The 16,107-nt window shown below is 39.4% G+C and overlaps 1 pseudogene; it reads left to right on the top strand.

The window, feature by feature from the left end:
- The first annotated feature begins 4,361 nt into the window (after positions 1 to 4,361).
- LOC125355713 lies at positions 4,362 to 6,440 on the top strand (annotated as a pseudogene).
- The last annotated feature ends 9,667 nt before the right edge of the window (positions 6,441 to 16,107 follow it).

Below are 16,107 nucleotides of genomic sequence, written 5' to 3' on the forward strand. Positions count from 1 at the left end.
TAGGAAGCTCACAAATTAGGAGAGGATCTTCACCAACCATGCAACAGACAAAGGCTTTATATCTAAAATATATAGAGAAGTCAAAAAATTAAATTCCCCAAGACAAATCTTCAAAAAACCAACTTCCCCATCAACAAATGGGCTAAAGACCTAAAAAGAGATTTCTCTGAAGAGGGAATGAGAATGTCTAAGAGACACATGAAGAAGTGCTCAAAATCTCTGGCCATAAAAGAAATGAAAATCAAAACAATATTGAGATGACACCTCACTCCATTATTAAGAAAACTAATAATAACAGATACTAGAGGGGATGTGGCCAAAAGGGATCCCTACTACACTGTTGGTGGAAGTGTAAACTTGTTCAACCATTCTGGAAAGCAGTATGGAAGTTCCTCAAATGGCTAAATATAGAGCTCCCCTATGACCCAACAGTCCCACTTTGGGGCATCTATTCAAAAGATTAGAAGCAAAACAACACTAAAGCCACCAGTACAACTATGCTCTTTGCAGCACAATTTATCATGTCGTGGCTAAAATATGGAGCCAACCCAGATGCTCCTCAGTAAATGAGTGGATCAAGAAAATGTGGTACCTATACACAATGGAAATCTATGCTTCTATCAGAAAGAATGACATTGCCCCATTCATAAGGAAATGGAAGGACTTGGGAAAAGATCATACCAAGAGAAGTGAGCCAGACCCAAAGAAACATAGGCTCTGTGGTTTTCTCATGGGGAATAATTAGTACATGTCTAGGATAATCCTTTCACTTATTTTACAGTGGCAAGATGAGTTAAAAGTAGGAATGAATGAAAATCAAGTGAGCAATCTTAGAGTACTTCTTGTTCTTCCTAAGTGAATTTTCCATCTGGATAAAAATGTTAAGTATGACTTAAAAGCAATTTTTAGGCCTTGTATGTTATTATATAATTTTAGTCAGAAGAAAGACAGAGACATTGAGAACCATCATCTGAATACTGGCTAGAAGTAAGACTCACCCTATCTCAACAACAACAACAACAACAACAACAACAACAAAGCTGAGCTTGGTGACATGAGCCTGTGATCCCAAATATGAGGGTGACATTGGCAGGAGAATCCAGGTCTAGGCTAGACAGGAAGAAAAACCCAAGACCCTCCCTGAAAAACACTTAAAGAGAAAAATAGTAGAATACCTGTTGAGCAAGCACATGATACTGACTTCAAGCAGCAGTACTTCTAAAATATACAAAAGTAATTCATAATTCAAAAGAATAAAACTGGGCTGGGAATATGGCCTAGTGGCAAGAGTGCTTGCCTCCTACACATGAAGCTCTCAGTTCGATTCCCCAGCACCACATATATGGAAAATGGCCAGAAGGGGCGCTGTGGCTTAGGTGGCAGAGTGCTAGCCTTGAGCGGGAAGAAGCCAGGGACAGTGCTCAGGCCCTGAGTCCAAGACCCAGGACTGGCCAAAAAAAAAAAAAAAAAAAAAAAAAAAAGAATAAAACTAGTGTCATGTTTTCACACCTGGATATTATACTTAATTAGTCCTACCTACTGACTTAGAATTATTTTGGACATTACAGTTTTAGTCATCTTATTTCAAGCTAGTCTACAACCACCCTTAAGACAAGACATGCCTACTTGATGATCACTTTTTTTTTTTTTTTTTTTTTTCTCAAATTTTTATTGTCAAACTGATGTACAGAGAGGTTACAGTATCATACGTTGGGCATTGGATACATTTCTTGTACTGTTTGTTACCTTGTCCCTCATGCCCCCCTCCCTCCCCCCTTTCCCCCCCCCCCCCAGTGTTCAGTTCACTTACACCAGACAGTTTTGCAAGTATTGCTTTTGTCGTTATTTCTCTTTTTTTACCCTGTGTCTCTCAAATTTGGTATTCCCTTTCAATTTCCTACTTCCAATACCAGTAAACACGGTTTCCAATATACTCAGATAAGATTACAGAGATAGTGTAGGTACAACCATAGGAAGGTGATACAAGAGCATCATCAATAATAGAAACTACACATACACCTAGGACGTTGAAAGTAGTTACAACTGTGATATATCAATTGTTTCCATAACATGGAGTTCATTTCACTTAGCATCATCTTATGTGTTCCTAAGGGTATAGCTAATAATAACAATTGTTGGAGGGGATGTGGCCAAAAGGGAACCCTACTTCATTGTTGGTGGGAATGCAAACTGGTTCAGCCACTCTGGCAAGCAGTATGGAGATTCCTCAGAAGGCTCAATATAGAACTCCCCTATGACCCAGCAGCCCCACTGTTGGGTATCTATCCAAAAGCCCACAAACAAAATCACAGTAATGCCACCAGCACAACAATGTTCATCGCAGCACAATTTGTCATAGCGAGAATCTGGAACCAACCCAGATGCCCCTCCATAGATGAATGGATCAGGAAAATGTGGTACATATACACAATGGAATTTTATGCCTCTATCAGAAAGAATGACATTGTTCCATTTGTAAGGAAATGGAAGGACTTGGAAAAAGTTATACTAAGTGAAGTGAGCCAGACCCAAAGAAACATGGACTCTATGGCCTCCCTTATTGGGAATAATTAGTACAGGTTTAGGCAAGCCATAGCAGAGGTTCACAAGGCCCAATTGATGATCACTTTTAATAATACACACTACAGATACTTTTCTCTGAAGAAACTTGGCTTTAAAGAGATTAGTTATCTTTCCCACTTCTTAAATGTCTTATTGATGATGTAGCTTATATTATTTCCACTGAACTTCTGTTCCTAAGTAGTAGTCTGATAAACTCCAGTCTATTAAGTAAGGTTGTGGATCAAGAAGAGCTAAGCTGGGCTGGGGATATAGCCTAGTGGCAAGAGTGCCTGCCTCGGATACATGAGGCCCTGGGTTCGATTCCCCAGCATCACATACACAGAAAACGGCCAGAAGCGGCGCTGTGGCTCAAGTGGCAGAGTGCTAGCCTTGAGCGGGAAGAAGCCAGGGACAGTGCTCAGGCCCTGAGTCGAAGGCCCAGGACTGGCCAAAAAAAAAAAAAAAAAAAAAAAAAAAAAAAAAGAAGAAGAGCTAAGCTAGTACTCCTGTATACCTGAAGGAGATGTAAGTAAAGCTAAGTCTAAAAGGGTGGATATGCCACAGGCAAGAGAGGAGACATTTTCTAAAATGAATAGACCTCAGCACATGAATGTTTTAATAGGAACATCAGAGGATTTATCTTGGAAAGTAGTTTTAAAAAATCATGTCTAGGAAAATTTTAAATAGTTTTAGAATTTTTCCAGGGAATCATCACTATATTATGCATAATGAATTTCCTAACAAGTGTATGAGGGAGGATTTCTTCTTACAAGAAGGAAACTGATTTTTTCAATAAACTATATTAAAATTATTCTAAACTTTATGCAAATACAAACTAGCTGAGAGCCTTCTTGTTATACTGGGACATTTAACAGGTTCTATATATTAAGTTTAGTTTTGCATCATGATTATAAGGAAAGAGGAAGTACTTTCCCCTTTGTAAAGACCTTCCATCAGGTGGTCAATTAGTAGTACTAATCCATTTTTTAACTTTATTGCTTTTGTAAAGGAAATGCACATAGGGATTGTAGTTAGATAAGTCAGGTAATGAGTGCATTTGTTTTTGAACAGTGCCACCTCTTCTCTCATTGTCTCCCAGTTTGTCCTCCCAACCCAGCTATTCCACAAGTTATGTAGTTCATTTTCAATATAGTGTATAATGAGTATCACTGCTGCATTTGTTCACCCTTTCCTCAAAATTTCTGGCCCCCTTTGCCCTTCCTCAAACAGATAAACTTACATACAAGAGAAAAGGAGGGGAAAAAAAGCAGTAAAATAACATAAAAACTATTTATTGAAGTTCATTTACAGAAACATAATTTTATATGATGCCTCTGTGTATGTGTATGTGTGTGTGTGTGTGTGTGTGTGTGTGTGTGTGCGCGCGCACCTATAGTCCTTTGTGATCCTCACCTAAGAATATTCTCCTTTGGTCTCACAATATGAATGTCTACTGTCCTGTATAATTTATATATCCAAGTGTACATTTTTTGTCTTTTACCATCCAATGTGTTTTGGGAACTTTCTGGTTACAACAAATGAGGGAAACCATGCAACCTATGTTTCGTTGGGTCTTCATTACTTCACTTTATATATTTTTTCTACATCTTTCCATTTGCTTACAAATGATACAATATCATTCTTTCTGATGAAAGCATAGAATTCCATTGTGTATAAGGAAATGTTCAACATGTCTGGCCATAAAAATGCAAATCTAAACAATATTAAGATGAGATTCCACCTCACTCCAGTTAGAATACTATTATTGAGAAAATTAACAATAGCAGATGTGTAAGGATATGGTCAAAAGGGAATGCCACTACACTTCTGATGAGAATATAAACTTGATCAACCACTCTGGAAAGAAGTGTGGAGGTTCTTCCAAAGACTAAATATAGAGTTTCCCTAGACATAGCAACGTCAGTCATGAGACCTCAAACAAGTCCACACTAAAGCTGTTAGCACAATGATCTTCACTGAAGCATTGTTTACTGTGGCCAAGATATGGAATCCACCTGAATGCCCCTCTGTACCATGTTTTCTAGAAAGAATAGAAACAAATTCACATTCATCACATCACAAGGCAGATGATGTGAAGAACTAAGCTTTCATCATTCCTCACCTTTAAAAATATATATGATAAAATCTAATACAAAATAACTATGGAAACAGCTCAGATGTTATGTGACTTGAAAATTTTGGTAGACAAATGACAAATTATTAGTGTAACATTTGCTATCTAACACAGAATTTTAAAAATCACAAATGGGCTCTTTCTTTTTTCTGCATATTAACTTTATTTTTCAAATTTTTATTATCAAACTGATGTACAGAGAGGTTACAGTTTCATACATTAGGCATTGGATACATTTCTTGTACTGTTTGTTACCTCATCCTTCATTCCCCCATCCCCCCTCCCCCTTTCCCCTTCCCCCCATGAAGTGTTCAGTTCACTTACACCAAACAGTTTTGCAAGTATAGCTTTTGTAGTTGTTTGTCTTTTTTTACCTTGTGTCTCTCGATTTTGGTATTCCCTTTCAATTTCCTAGTTCTAATACCAGTATAGATGGTTTCCAATATACTTAGATAAGATTACAGAGATAGTGTAGATACAACCACAGGAAGATGATACAAAAACATCATCAATAGTAGAAGCTACAGATACAAATGGGACGTTGAAAGTAGTTACAACTGTGATATAACAATCGTTTCCATAACATGGAGTTCATTTCACTTAGCATCATCTTATGTTATCATAAGGGTATAGCTATTGGACTCTTGAGATCCTCTGCTGTGATTTGCCTAAACCTGTGCTAATTATTCCCAATAAGGGAGACCATAGAGTCCATGTTTCTTTGGGTCTGGCTCACTTCACTTAGTATAATTTTTTCCAAGTCCTTCCATTTCCTTACAAATGGGGCAATAAAATGAGGCATAAAATTCCATTGTGTATTTGTACCATATTTTCCTGATCCATTGGTCTACTGAGGGGCATTTGGGTTGGTTCCAGATTCTAGCTATGACAAATTGTGCTGCGATGAACATTGTTGTGCTGGTGGCTTTACTGTGATTTTGTTTGTGGTTTTTTGGATAGATACCCAAAAGTGGGGTTGTTGGGTCATAGACAAATGAGCTCTTTCTATTTCTTCTTTAATCTCCCTGCTGTGTTTACACTGATACTTAATAGTAATACATTGTTATTTGTTTTTGTGTTTGAGATACTATGGAAGTGTAATTGTGAATATGTTTTCAACTTATATACCAATCTGGACAAGATACATCTCATCAATTTCAGGAGGAATAAATTAAGAAAATGAGAGTTTAGGTGGGCGCTGGGCGGCGCAGCGCGGGGTCGCCCTGGCGGAGGTGCAGCAGCTCCTGGTTCAGGAGGCGGTGGACGCCATGGTGAAGTGTGGAGAGAGAGAACATCCGGAAGATGCAGGGCCTCATCTTCCGGTGCAGCGCCACCTGCTGTGAAGATAGCCAGGCGTCCATGTAACCGGTGTACCAGTGCATCGAGCGCTGCCATGTACCTCTGGCTCAAGCACAGGCCTTGGTGACCAGTGAACTGGGAAAAGTTCCAGGACCACCTGGCCCGATGCACCATACATTGTAATGACAAAGCCAAAGATTCAACAGATGCAGGGAATAAGGAGCTTCAAGTGAAACGGCAGCTGGACAGTTGTGTGACCAAGTGTGTGGTTGACAACATGCACCTCATCCCAACTATGACAAAGAAGATGAAGGAGTCTCTCTCATCCATTGGAAAATAAAAGTCTTTGCTAGTGAGCATGGGTCTCAGGGAAGGAATCTATTTAATAAGAAATGGGAATTTTGGTCTCTTAAGCAAAGTTTTTAAGTGAAGAAACTAAGGATGGCAACAAGTTTAAGGCATATTTCACTTGCCTCTGGACATGATTCTTTTATGTTTTAATTATAGAAAATGAAATGGAAAACACTGGTGCTAAATTTGGATCACAATAGCATGAGAGTGTGTTCTAGAGCCTAAATTTAATGTGGCAAGTGCTTTTCTTGGTAGTAGAGATCTCCCATGTACCAAGCCAGAGATCCTCCAACTACCATATTCTTACTACTCAGGTTGCAACAGGTTGGCACATTCTTGTAACCCGCCTCTAATCTGGTGAAGTTTGAGGAGAGGTGTGTCTATTGCCAATTCCTGTTTACTGTAAGTGTCATGACACAAATTTCTAGGAGTTATAAAGCAAATTCCGGTAGATCATGAACTTAGAATGGGAAGAAAATGCTTCTGGATCTTTAGTTTTGCTTGGTTTTGCATGAGTTAGACTTAGGATATAGACTTGGAAGAAACAGTTGTTTGGATGAGAACTTGAATGGTTCCTTTTGCCATCAAGATGTAAATTTGAATTTCTGACATTTCTTGCATTTTTCAGCCTGAAGATCATTGCTGAATCATAAAGGTCAGTGTCACACTTGAGGTTGTAAAGCAAAGAGCTTCCTCCACTAGCTAATAAGCCCTGAGGCTTTTTGTAGCAGAATGATAGGATGGTCTTGGTAGTGATACTTCCCATTGCAGGGAAAAGGGATACATAAATACAGTATTCAGTAATAAACACTAAAATAGGAACCATTGTCTAGTTAAGAGAATTGTAAATTACTAGAAACCAAAATCCTTGGATTTTGTAGAAGAGAATGGAATAAAAGTTTAAACCCAGGATTATTTACCTAGCCCCTGAATTCATAGATCCTAATTAAGATCATCCCCTAGGCACAGGAAAGAAGGTCAAAAATTAAGCAACATCAGCTGAGAAGAGCTGTAACTCCCTTGGAGCAAAGAACATAGACACGGAACTCATTACCAAATACCAGTGTGCCAGGAGTCTTTACTACATGTGATATTGCCCTAGTATAGCATGGCACCTTATCTTTTGTGTAGGGACCATGTCTTTTTTTTTTTAACCAATTTACTACTTGAAAGTATAGCCTGTTTGCTGTGTCAGTGCTGTGATATATATTTTCCTAGTGGTATGATTTTTAAATAACCTTATATTGTTTTCCCACAATCTGGATGATGAATATTTAACTTTCTCAATATGCTTCTTGTTATATGTGAAATAAACTTCTTATGATATCCAAAATAAATAAATAAAATGAGAGTTTAAATAACTTACCTATTATCACTCAATTGTTATTATGAAGATTTACATTTATTTATGTATTGTATATTTACATTTAAATACAGGATGACTGTCTCTAAGATGCACATCTCTGATACCTCAACAATGATCTAACCCTTAAGTCATTCAAGCTCTTTTCCTCTATGCACCAAAATTGTGGAAGTAATCTCTCACTCCTGCCATTCCAGCACACTCAGACTTTCTCTTAATTTCCTTTTCCTGTGAAAGGTTTTCCATGATCTTTTCATTCAAATTACATAGAAAGATCACAGCAAGGAAGGAAAAGGAGGGAAATAGGGAGAGAGAAGTACCAAAGAAGGCAGGAAAGATGGGAAAAAAGAAGGAAAAGAAAAGAAAAAAAATTACAGATACTGTAAATAAAACTGCACACATTTTGTTTTAATATTGAACTTTAGAAAATGGTTATGAATGAGTTAATATTTTGTAATGTAGGTATTAACTGGCACAATACTATAATTTTGAATATTTAATGAATATAGAATTATTGCCCTATTGTATTTTTAGATGTGTGAGGCAAGCCAGCATTTTATATTAATTAGCTATGTATGTTTTTCAAATGAAGTTATTCTGTAGCAGCTTTCTTATTTCTATAGCCACACAGTAATCAAACCAAATGCTGGTAAAATTATTTTAAAAAGTGACAAAACACTTTAATTAAATTTGTTAAATAGAAATAAAATACAAATTCTCCATTTCTAATCATGCATGTCTCAGTTTTCTTGTTTTAATACATTTTTTTCTCAACATTGGCTTAATTCAACTTTTAACTTTAGTCTCAATAGTTCAGAATTGCTGAATTTGCCATGTTATTCCTGAGCATATGTATGAAAATAGTTGGCTCCTGATGGCTTCCCATATTAAGTTCTGCAATGGTGAAGGAACTGTCTGCTCCGTGGGATGTATGTTCTCCTCTCTACATTTTTCACTTTTTCTATATGTATTGCTAGACACTTGAATTTTATCCCATAAGAAGAAGAAAAATAAATGAGTTGTTAAGTAAAATGACAGAGAAAAGAAGTTGATGGTTAAGAAGACAAAAGAGTTGAGGGCAGACTCTCAATTTAGTAGCCTAAAGCATGCATGCATGTGCGCGCGCACACACACACACACACACACACACATCTGTGAGCATGAAAAAACAAACAACAATAAGATTAAGTTTTTGTTTGGTTTTGCAAAAGCCAGAACTATTTTAGAAGAACAGTCATAATCTTGGAACTTTGGATGGAAAAGTTACAAATGACTACGAAACAGTTTTGTGGAAATATTCTAATTTCTTCATCATTCCTGCTCTGTATGAAAACTTCTGACACTAAACAATGGGTTTGAACTGCTTACAAAGTAAGAGTTGTTTCAGTATCAAAACAGTTGGAAATAGTCCCGTAAAACTCATGAGCTGCCAATGGACACCAGGCACCCCTCCTGGATTGAGAGACCCATGTCCAGTCCATGTCCCCAGTGTCTACTCTCACCAGTCAAATTCCGGTTCCTTTCTAGTGAAGAATCTGATATTTGAACATATTAAAAAGTCATGTCACTGCATTAACTTGTCCTTTCTAAATAATAATATGTCTCATCTGGCATAAATTATCAGTTCTTCTCATGAATTCCTAGAATAAAATATTAACTTCTAACAAATTATTTTGTTTCTTCAAATTGCATCTTGATGTGCTGAGACAGCTTGGGTAAAGTAAATTTCATCATCTAATAATCAGAACATTCATTTTTTATTATAAATAAACAGGTTTGGTAGTCTAACAGTTCGTGCTTCCAGAACTGGGGTCCTACCTGAAGTCGGGGAGACCTTAGGTATGTTTCAGTGACAGACAGCAAGGCAATGTTTGTTGGATATTCTCAAAAAGTGACTTGAAAGGACAGTCATTCCAAACCATTCTGACTCTCCAATTGGTTGTCACCTTGTATTGTAGCTGAAAGAAAGTTTAAAATGTTAAATAATCTCTCAAACTTTCCCTAGAAACTCAAGTTGGCTTATTAAAGTTTTTTCCTTCGTTTGAAAAACTTCTTTGTTTCACTAAAGGCAAGTCTCCTGTGTTTTGTAATGTTGTTATTGAACAAGTTTAATGATTTGCTGAGGAGCTCATCTAGAGGCATTACCAGGCAGCTCGAGATTAGAAACGTATGGTCGTAGAGGCTCTCATAGAATAAATGAAAATATTTTATTCAGCTACGGAGAAGGGTCTCCAGAGATCAAATTAGAAGCTAGCTGTGAAGGGAGATGTTTAGGCAGGCTCTGGAATTATTTATCAGCATTTTCTTCTTGTGTGAGAATAAGCAGACATTAAGTTTAAATTAAACAAAGAGAGAAAACAAGTTTTTTTTCAGTAATTTGACTGCTAATGATATTTCTGAATTATTCTTGGCTTAATAGTTTAAGTCATTTGCAATGATAATAATTGTTCCTGCTAACATTGCAATAGTGAGGATTTCTTTTTTTTTCTTTTCACCAAGATTAACCCTCTTTAAAACCTTTAATGGACATGTAACTGCAAATTTATTGTGGGCTTTGTTAATTTTTAAATTTGTTTTATTTTTCTTGACATTTCTTTTAATTTAATTTTATTTTATTACATTCATCAACAACTTGAGGAACTAACTTAAAAGTCCATTAAAAGGAGATAAATGTTCTTTACATTGCACTGGTTTGTCTTTATTTATAATGAGGCTGAGTCTGTAGATAGTATAAAGGCAACTTAATTATAACTTTTAACATTAATGTGTTTTTCTCATGTAGTCATTCAAATTAAGTACACTTTTAGTGGTTGTGGGAAAGAAGTAAACAGTTAACATAAAGTTGTAAGTGTCACTTTAATAATTAAAAAAAGGCCAAACCATATCCTATGTGAAACGCATAAGCCTGTGTGTTAAATAACAGCTAGGTGATGAAGTTGTATTAAAAACTTTGTTCATATGAGAATATGGTGTGTTATCACAAACAATTCATAATTGAAAACATTTTCATGTTAAGGGCAGCAGGCTAATAAACTAGAAACTAAAACCCTATGTGTTTTGACTGCTTTTCATATTGAGGAAATGTAAATATATTACTTGATATTTTGTCAGCCAGTAAATTGTCTCTCTCATGTCCTAAACTAAGGCGCAATATTAATCATCCACATTGGAATGACCAAAACTACTAAAACTTTTTCTGACACCCACTATTTCAAAGGTACCAGATTTAGTGGAAATGATATTTTTCTTAGAATTTCATGGTTAATATTTGAATATTCTTGGTTCACATTAACAATTTTTAAGAGTATTTGGTTACCAGTTCTCAAATAATTTCCATTAATTTACTCCATTGTGACTTACAATTAAATCGCCCCACAGTTTCTTTTTTTTCATTGACAGAGTAGTGTGGAAAGAAGAAAAGAAAAACAAATGAGCTGAGGTGAACTGAGGATTCAATAATAACATAATACTTTTGTGTCCAGAGGAAAATATATAGATATTAGTGGAGAAAATAAGCTATACACACATACACACACACATACAAACACACACACACACACACACACACACACAAATTCCCTGCTGCTGTGATTTGAGAAGAGAGTTAATTTACTGTAAAATATTTTTTTCTAATCTGAACTGCCACAAGTGCTAATGACTTCCAGACACTTTGAAGTGACATTTTTCACCCTCGGCTGATGTGCTTTCAGTGTGTGGGAATCAAAGAACTACAAGATGAAGCAGTGCAAAGTCCAGAAGGAAACACAAGAGGAGGAAGATGGTGCCACCACAGTAGGGAGGCACCTCAACTTGCTCCAACTGAATACCATGCTGGGAACTCCAGCACCCAACACCCCATCAAGAATCCAGCAAAACCAGCAGCCAGAAGCAGTGGAGAAATGCAGGAAAACAAAAAGGAGCAAAAAAGATGAGCCGAAAACCAACACGGAGCCGGAGAATCTCCGGGGCACCCTCCCCCCCACCAGCCAACCCTGGCCTGAACAGGGCCAGGCTGGGAAAGGGGACCCGGCGATTAGCAGACAAACTGCCAAAAACTCACACCGGGAGTGCAGAGTCCAGACAGCAGGATTCCACGGACCCCAGGGAGAGCACAGACCAAGACACATGGCAGCAACAGGAAGTTTGGGTCCACACAGCTGGGAACGAACGGGAGCAGCAGGGGAACCGAGTGGTGCAGGAGAGCCGGGATGCCACCACGACCTTCGCCACACCCCAGCACCCCACCCCTGAAGGACCAACGGTGGCTCGGGACACACACACACAATCCAGGAACAGTGAGTCCCCCATTACCCCCTCCCCAAACAGGAGACCAGCTATCAGAGACCCAAACCCTACAAAGAAGCTAGATCTCCCTCCCTCCCCCTCCCCACCCCGAAGGAACAAAGAACCCCCAAATCAGGCGGGAAGGCCCCATCAGGATCTGGGAAGTCACAGGACTTTAGCAGGGGAAGGGCGGAGCAGTGCCAAGGCCGCCCAGGAGCCTGAACTGGCCGCACAGAGCCCTGCCCCCTTCCCAACAGGGGCCTGGGACAGCAGGCAGTACAAGCCCCACCCGAGGCTCCTGGACCTCACAGACTTTTACAACTAAAATCACAGTCACTGGTGGGCAATACCAGCACAGCAGGGACACCTGGGCCTGATCACACCCCCCACCTCACAGCAGAGGCGCAGTCTGAGGGCTCTAAACTGCACCTGAACAGTTGATCACACTGGGCCCCACACATACCGCCCCCCACAGCGGACTCGCGGGAGGGTGCAAGCACAACCCAACAACCCGGGGCTCGCTCTGGTAGGTGTACCCCACTCAGGTGGACAGGGCCACAGCAGCAGCCTCCATTGTAGTGGGCACACAGCGCACAGGTGGGAGGAGCCCCCAGCGACAGCACCCGCTCTGGTAGGCGCCCCTACACAGGAGGGCAGAGCTCTCCATCGGCCCGTGCCCACTCAGTTTGGCACATTTCGCACAAGTGGGTGGGCCGGTTCCACACAGGAAGGCGAATTGCCTGAGAGGTGAGCTCCACTGACCAAGATACAGAGTGGAAAAAAGAACCAAACAAGAGATAAGCCTCCACGCCACACTGAATCAGCGACCAGCAAACCCCCAACAGGGGCACGCTAGTGTCAGCACAACACAGCGGCAGGACACTGTCCTGCAGAGAAAGACACAGAACCTACCTGCCCCCAAGTGCAGGGAGAGTGAAAACCTCAGCAACAACTGAGAAGGTCACACTCACCCATTGGGAAGCAAGGTTCAACAGCCAAACCCAAACCCAGAACCAGGACACCAGGACACAAAGCTCCCACTGGTGGACCAGCGGGAACCAGCACAAAGCCAAACCAGGGAAGCCACCCACAGATCTCCAGATGCACAAATCACAAAGAAATATAACACAGTTCATCAAAGGGCAAGCCAACTCGCCAGCTCCAAAAAGCAGCATGACTGAAGAGATGGAGAATAAAAAAGCAAATGAGGCCATGTTAACAGGAATGATGGAAAGCGTCAGAAATGAAATCAGAAAACAATTTCAGGAGTTTAGAGTGGAAGTCTTGAAGGACATCCAGGAAGCCAAGAAAGAAATGGAAGCAAAAATGGATACAATGCAAATCTCCGTTAAAGAAGACCTTAACATCCTAAGAAGTGACATGCATGAAAAAATAGATTTAAAATACAACTCTTTAAAGGAAGAAAATTCCACGATCAGAGCTGATCTGACAACCATAAATAGCTCTCTGACATCCATAAACTCCGCAATTGAATCCACAGCACAAAGAATTGACCATATGGAATCCAGAAACTCTCTCTTGGACGATGAAGCAGCCAACAAGGACCAGAAAATTACCACACTCCAAGAAACGGTGAAGCTTCAGGGCAGACTAATCCAGGAACTAGTGGACAAAGACAAGAGATATAATCTGCGCATAATTGGAATAGAAGAAGGAGCTGAATACCAGAGCAGAGGGCTTCTTCATATTTTCAATAAAGTTATTGCAGAAAACTCCCCCAATCTCACAAGGGACCCCATCCAGGTAACCGAAGCCTATAGGACACCTATAGGCCAGACCCCAGAAAAGCCACCACAGGGCACATAATATTCAAGACTTCAGATCTCAAGAATACAGAGCAAATTCTGAATGCAGCCAAAGCGAAGAAAGAAATTTACTACAATGGGAAGAGGATCTGAATAACAGCAGACCTCTCCACACAAACTTACCAAGCGCGAAGTGAGTGGAAGAACACCATCTAAGTTCTACAGGCCAACAATATGCAACCTAGGATTAAATATCCAGCGAAGTTGGAGTTCACATTCGAAGGGAAAACCAGATCTTTCCATAGCAAAGGGGATATAAAGGAGTATGTGAATAAAAAACCAGCCCTACAGTGAATTCTAAGAGGGGAATCCCACCCAACAGAAATTGTACAGGACACACAAACAGAATCAGAAAGAAACTACAATAGCCAGAGCCCAACAGAAAGAGCAGCTCACTAAAGACAAGAAAAAAAAAAAAGAAAGACCACAAACAAAATCACAGCAATGCCACCAGCACAACAATGTTCATCGCAGCACAATTTGTCATAGCGAGAATCTGGAACCAACCCAGATGCCCCTCAGTAGACGAATGGATAAGGAAAATGTGGTACATATACACAATGGAATTTTATGCTTCAATCAGAAAGAATGACATTGTCCCCTTTGTAAGGAAATGGAAAGACTTATACTAAGTGAAGTGAGCCAGACCCTAAGAAACATGGACTCTATGGTCTCCCTTATTGGGAATAATTAGTACAGGTTTAGGCAAGTCATAGCAGAGCATCACAAGGCCCAATAGCTATACCCTTATGAACACATACGATGATGCTAAGTGAAATGAACTCCATGTTATGGAGACAATTGTTATATCACAATTGTAACTACTTTCAACATCCCATGTGTATCTGTAGCTTCTATTATTGATGATGTTATTGTATAACCTTCCTGTGGTTGTACCTACACTATCTCTGTAATCTTATCTGAATATATTGGAAACCGTGTATACTGGAATTGGAACTAGGAAATTGAAAGGGAATACCAAAATTGAGAGACACGGGGTAAAAAGAACAAACAACTACAAAAGCAATACTTGCAAAACTGTTTGGTGTAAGTGAACTGAACACCTCAGGGGGGGAAAGGGACAGAGGGAGGGGGAGGGGGGTATGAGGGACAAGGTAACAAACAGTACAAGAAATGTATCCAATGCCTAACGTATGAAACTGTAACCTCTGTGTACATCAGTTTGATAATAAAAATTTGAAGAAAAAAAAACAACAGCCCGACAAGAAAATGGAAGGAGAAAAAAACACTCTTATCCTTGATCTCTTTGAATATAAACGGTATAAACTCTCTGATAAAGAGGAGCAGACTGGCAGAATGGATCCGCAAACAAAAAGTTGGCATCTGTTGTCTACAAGATACCCACCTTACAGCAAGGGACAAAAACAGGCTCCAAATGAAAGGATGGAGCAAGATCTTCCAAGCAAACGCACCTACGAAAATGGCAGGTGTAGCCATTCTGATCTCAGACAAGCTGGACTTTTCATTAAAATCAACTCAAAAAGACAAAGAAGGACACTACATTTTAATACAAGGAAAAATCCAGAATCAAGACATCACGGTGATAAATGTATACTCACCGAACAAAAGAGGCCCGACATGTGTCAAGTAATTCTCACAGAACTACAGAACAAGATAGACGCAAACACAATCATAGTGGGAGACTTTAATACCCCATTCTTTCCAAGAGACAGATCCAACACTCAGAGGATCAGCAAGGGAGCTAAGGACCTAAGTAACACCATATCCCAAAAGGATCTGACAGATCTATACAGAATCTTCCACCCTACAGAGACCCAATACACCTTCTTCTCAGCAGCCCATGGATCATACTCCAAAATAGACCATGTCATAGCCCAAAAAACCTCAGCAAATACAAAAGTATTGACATCATCCCATGTATTATATCTGACCACAGTGAATTAAAGGTAACCGTCAATAACAATGGTTACCACAGAGGCTATACACATTCTTGGAGGCTAAACCCCACTGTTATCCAACACTTGGGCCACAGACCAAATTAAAGATGAAATCAACGAATTCATAAGCCACAATGACAATGAAAATACATCACAAAGAAATCTATGGGACACAGCTAAGGCAGTACTGAGGGGCAAGATCATTGCCCTCAGCACTCACATTAAAAGAATGGAAGCAGAGCATGTGAATAACCTCACGATGAAACTAAAACAACTGGAGAAACAAAAAATGATCAAATCTAAAATGACTAGGAGGAGAGAGATCACAAGATTAAAGAAGAGATAAATCTGATTGAAAATAGAAAGACC

Source organism: Perognathus longimembris, chromosome 7 (assembly GCF_023159225.1).
Source record: "Perognathus longimembris pacificus isolate PPM17 chromosome 7, ASM2315922v1, whole genome shotgun sequence".
Taxonomy (NCBI): domain Eukaryota; kingdom Metazoa; phylum Chordata; class Mammalia; order Rodentia; family Heteromyidae; genus Perognathus; species Perognathus longimembris.